Source organism: Heteronotia binoei, chromosome 17 (genome assembly GCF_032191835.1).
Source record: "Heteronotia binoei isolate CCM8104 ecotype False Entrance Well chromosome 17, APGP_CSIRO_Hbin_v1, whole genome shotgun sequence".
Classification (NCBI taxonomy): domain Eukaryota; kingdom Metazoa; phylum Chordata; class Lepidosauria; order Squamata; family Gekkonidae; genus Heteronotia; species Heteronotia binoei.
Genome location: NC_083239.1, coordinates 13,262,521 through 13,268,372, shown reverse-complemented (window position 1 = coordinate 13,268,372; position 5,852 = coordinate 13,262,521).

Genomic DNA, 5,852 nt, shown 5'->3' with positions numbered 1-5,852 from the left:
ATGTGAGCTAGCTGACAGATTTTTAGCCTCCAGCTCACACATTTTTGTTTTAGCTCAGGAAGGATGACCCCAGAGCACAATAATTTATGCAGGAGCTCACAACTGGAACGTCAGTAGCTCACAAAGTAGAATTTTTGCTCACAAGACTCTGCCGCTTAGAGGGAACACATGTGTTTTCAGTGCCGGATCAAACCCTGTGGAGGCCCCTAGGCAGTCGAAATCTTGGGGCCCCCCTCACAAATTATCTCAAAGTCTGAGTGCCTGCTCCACTGCCCATGGCCCCTGCTGCAGCTTCTTAAAAGCCCCTTTTACTGCCCTGCAGGGGAGAGGCAAAGAGAGGGAAACTGGGCGACAACACCAGCAGCAGAGGCACCAGGCAAGTCAGGCAAAGAACAGCTCAGTTGCCGGCTGGGTGAGCCGGCTGGGTGGGCCGCAAGCAGGGGGGAAGCTAGGGGGAAAGTCAGTCTGGGGCCCCTAAAGGCACTGGGGCCCATAGACCAGTGCCTACTTGGTCTAGTTGTTAAACTGGCACTGTGTGTTTTGCCACAGGGTAATGTGTGAAATGGCTCCCAGAGTTAAAGGAAGCTGAAGCAGAAGCATCTACAGAAAAAATATTTTGGAGGCTAAAGTTTTTAATTTGCCCATGACACATACAGAAGCAAGCACACCGACAGGCAACAGCAGTCTGACACCCTAAAAACATCTAACCCATATCTTATCGTTGTGAGTTCTGTAAGGTCTTAATATGCGAAGCAAAGAAATACTTTTTTTTGTTACTCTGTATTGGACCAAACTTCGGCCTGTTGAGATCAGGCAGCAGCTACAAATTGCCTTTGTCCAGCTAACACATCCCTGTCCTCATGGACAGCTGAGCAGAGCTCTCTGCCAAGTGAGGGGCCACGACAGCATGCTCCCACTGTGCCTTGCTGTGATTCTCACCTGTGCTATCAATAACTGGAAATGGACATAGGTGCTAATCAGCTACGTTGACCCTTCCAGACAAGTGGGCTGCAATCCATTTTCACCTGCACACACCAATCGATTTCCCCATCTCAGGTGCAGAATAAACACCAGGCCAGATGATTGGCAAGAGGCTGGGGGGGGGCATTCCCTCCAAAGCAGTAGCTTACATTAATCCCTTGGCTGTCCAGCATGGAGGACATGAAGTCTTTCGGAGGCATTAATGCTGTAGATATAGATGTGCCTAAACACCAGTTTCTGATGGAAGGATTCTTTTGGCCTTTTCAGTGTTTCCTGAGAACGTCCTTTGAGAAATCTCTGCCCAGCAGCAATCTACCCTGAGGTTCAACAACCATCCACTGCACTGTACAAGTGCTAATATCCTAGTGAAACTACTTGTGGGAAGCCACAGGGGTGGGGTGGATCACATTAACCATTGGCTGTGTCTGCTCAGCTGTGAGTGTTCTTTCTCATAATCCAAGAGGACTCTCTTTTTAAATAACCTGAACAGACTGTTTTTAATATCTGGTATCATACCTTAACCCTTTACTGATGTCAGTGTTCTCATGCTTCAAACTGCCTCTTCCTTAGCTTATTTATTTATTTATTTACCCTACTTCTTTTAGCAGTCTGAGTAGTCCAATCTTGTCAGAGCTTCGAAGCTCTGCAGCGTTGGCCGTGGTTGGTGTTCAGATGGGAGACCATAAAAGAAGACTATAATTGCTATGCAGAGGAAGACAATGCTATGCCCCCACTCTGCATATCTCTCACTTTGAAAACTCCATGTACCTGGGGTCACCATGAGTGGGTTGTGACATGAGGGTACAAAATTATTATTGCACTTTTATCTTCACCACATGCAAGAGAGGCCAAAACCTCTGACCTGTCCCATTATCCATTAAACCACAAAAAGAGTTCAAGTCCCCATGCAGAGAATCATGTTTGGTTTATTATACCAGGTCTCTCTCTGCTCCATTTCTCCCTCTTTCTCCCTTCCATCTGTAATTTTCTGTAAAGATGAAGTACAAGGATTTCTTTCTTCCCATTGTACTGAATAAGTAAACTTCTGTTTCATAGAAGCTCACATTATTCTGTAAGGTGCCTGAACAGCATACTCAAGATTGCTACAGCACAGACACTGTCTCCAGATTTTGATGCAATAATTCAGAGCAAGAGGTGTCAGTTATCAAAAATTAAATAAACAAAATATTGCAAGAGTGTTAATCTTTTAAGCATATTTTATTTTAAAGTTTTTTTAAAAATCTTTAACAATTGTTATTAGTAGAAGTTTATTATATTTGCAAACTTCCAATTTATTTTAATATTACTTAGATTCAGTCATTTCTATATACTTCATTATTTGTTATTGGGAGAATTTTTATCAGGCTGCTTAAACATGGTGCCTTCGTGTTATTTTGCTGTCTCCCACACCGTAGTCTGTTTTTATATTCTTAACCTCCAGGCAGGGCCGGATTTAGAGAGGGGCACATGGTATCACTTGCTCCGGGCACTGAAAAGGGGGGGGGGGGCGGCATCAGCATGGCAAGAGCAATGGCAAATGCTGAAGAGGCAATGCCAGACCTCTCTTTGCTGTCCTCCATCCCAAAGCCACAGCTGGTAAGGGCTTCTGATAGTGCTGCTGCAGAAACACATGTAAATTTGCAAATTCATATGTGGGGATGGGGCTGTCAGTAAAACCACCTATGTCCATTGCCCTTTCACTCTCCTGCACGTGTACCCTAATCACCTTTTCATATGCACTACTCACCTGCAATACTTGTACACGCACTTATTACTCATACACCATGTTCATACATGTATTCACCTTGCCATTCCCGCAACATGTTAGCAACTGCCTCCCTCCCTCCCTCCCTCCTCTGCTGAACCCCTTTTCATTCACATCATCCAGCCCCATCTGTCAGTAGTCCTTGTGTCTGACAGATCTTGAATTTCTGAGCAGCTGGAATGTTCATGGCCATTCTGTAATACCCCACTAGCTGAGACAATGACTGTGAAAGGCTCATTTTGCCTATAAAAGCCATGTGGATGCAGCCTGAGGAAAGAGATTTTAGGGAGGGGACAGCACCATCAATACAGCCTTCACCTGAAGAGACAGGGTGGTTACTAGAGAAAGGATCTGCTCCGTGGTGACCCTTTGGAGCTCTTTCCCCCAAATCCGCTGACACCCGCCTAGTGCTGAATCTATTTAGCTTAAGGCCCCCAGTAAAAATGTTCCTTTTCTTTCAGGTTCTTAAGTGGGTCTTTTTATGACTGTTCCACATGACCATTTTAAAAAAAATCTGTTATTTTATTACTGGGTTACTACTTACCAGATCAGAGATTGCCAAACTTTTCTTTAATGATGGCTACTTCTGAGTAAAGGAAATTATCCCACGCTACTGCCTCCTGGGATGTCCTACGATCAGAACATGGGCTAGGAAGAGCACCAGAAATGAAGCAACAGAACAGGGAGAAGTTCTATGAGATAAAAGTGGTGTTTCTTTTTTTAAAAGGATAGAGCAGATCTTTACTCATCCCGCCCCCTCCCCCAGGTATTCTAGGACAGTGGTCCCCAACCTTTTTGGCACCAGGGACTGGTTTTGTGGAAGACAATTTTTCCAGGGCCCAAGGGGGGGGGGGGCAATGGGTTCGGGATGATACAATTGTGCACTTTATTTCTATTAGTTTGATGGGGTGATTAAGTGTGCAGACTCTTATCTGGGAGAACTGGGTTTGATTCCCCACTCCTCCACTTGCAGCTGCTGGAATGGCCTTGGGTCAGCCATAGCTCTTGCAGGGTTGTCCTTGAAAGAGCAGCTTCTGGGAGAGCTCTCTCAGCCCCACCTACCTCACAGGGTGTCTGTTGTGAGGGAGGAAGGTAAAGGAGATTGTGAGCCACTCTGAGACGCTGTAATTTGGAGTGGAGAGCGGGATATAAATCCAATGTCATTATCATCGTCGTCGTCGTATTATTATTGCTACATTGTACTATATAATGAAAGAATTATACAACTCATGGCTCAGTTGCTAACAGGCTACGGACCAGGGGTTGGGGACCCCTGTTCTAGGAAATACTTCATATCACTTGGTGAGCTATCAGTAGCTCACAAGTTACGTACCTATTGGAGACTCTAATTCCCAATTGTTCTGTTTGTTTTAGGCTGTTTACTGATTGTGGCTGTTCTACTGTTGTCATTATGATTATTAATGCTGTTTATTGTTTCTGATTTGTTTTTATTGTGTTTTGATGTTGTTTTCACTATATATTGGAAATTGCTTTATGGGGTATAAATAAGTAAGTAACGCTGACAAAACATTACTTCTGGAAGAACCTTTCAGCCATGTTCACCATGGAACATAAAGAACAAGCAAAATATTACAGACACTCTGAGGGAAAAAAATATAATCCGTTTTCACCCCTGCAGCAGAATGACCTGTGAAAAGGTGCTGATCAAGACAGCAGATGTGGTCTGATAAAACAGCAAGTTTAATTGTGGCATTGGGTGTTGTCCCATTTCTCACTGATCTGCCAGTGGGGGGGGGGGGGGTTAGTGAAATGTGAAATCTCAGTCAGTACGAAATTTTGCATATCAGTCATTGATTAATGATTACTAAAAACCATTGACTGCCACCTGGATTGAGGTGGTGTGGCGATGCTGGTGTTGTTAGACCTGTCGGCCGCGTTCAACATGGTCGACCATCGGCTACTGACCCGCCGCCTCTCCGATGTAGGGGTTAGGGGGTTGGCCCTACAATGGCTTTCCTCCTTCCTCGAGGATCGGGGACAAAGGGTGGCAATCGGGGGCGAGCTGTCCCAGAGGCACACACTAGATTGTGGGGTGCCTCAGGGAGTGGTTCTCTCACCAATGCTATTTAATATCTATATGCGCCCCCTTGCCCAGATTGCCCGGAGGCATGGGCTTGGGTGTCACCAGTATGCGGGTCCAGGCAAGTAGGAGTGAAAATCCTCAGCTTGAGACCCTGGACAGCCGCTGCCAGTCTGAGTAGACAATACTGACTTTGATGGACTGAGGGTCCGATTCAGTATAAGGCAGCTTCATATGTCTTCATATATGTCTAATCACTTATTTCGAGCACATTTTCTACAAGCTGGTTAAATCTGATACCAACTATGGTCAACAAAAGAGCAGAGGACATCAGTCACTGCTACTGAGCGTGCCCTGTGTTCCATAGATAGATTCAGGTTGTAGGTGTGTTGGTTTGAAGTAGCAGAACAACATTTCAGCCACCTTTATGACCAACAAAGTTTTATTCAAGGTGTAAGTTTTTGTGTGCAAGCATGCTTCTTCAGATACAGTGAAATAGAACTTCTCAACCATTACATATAGAAAGGGGGCAGTGTTAGTTGCCAGGAAAGGCCAATTATAGTCAAAACAGAAACAAAAATTGGAAATCACCAGTCCATACATATAGAGGGTGAGCAATAAATTATCATGCAACATAATGGTGTTTAACAGATTCAAGAATCAAAAGGAATAATAAGCTTAGTTTACATGATAATTTCCAATTTTGTTTGTCTCTGTCTTGACTCTAATTGGCCCTTTCTGGCAGCTAGCACCCCATCCCCACCTTCTCTCTTTCTATTGTTATGGTTGAGGAAATTCTGTTTCATTGTAGTTGAAGAAATGTGCTTGCAGATGAAACCTTGAATAAAACTTTGTTGGTCTTAAAGGTGCCACTAGACTCAAACTTTGTTATGTTCTGAAGAGTTTCACTGCAAAATGACAGGTGGGTTGTTCTGGGTACTGCATCAGCCCCTATATTTTAAAAGACTGTCAGCATTGCACACCACACCACAACACCACTTGCTCTTTTCTGGTCACAGCGGCTTCAAGTTTCCGTTGCTCGAGAGAAAGCTTTAGGAACCTGCG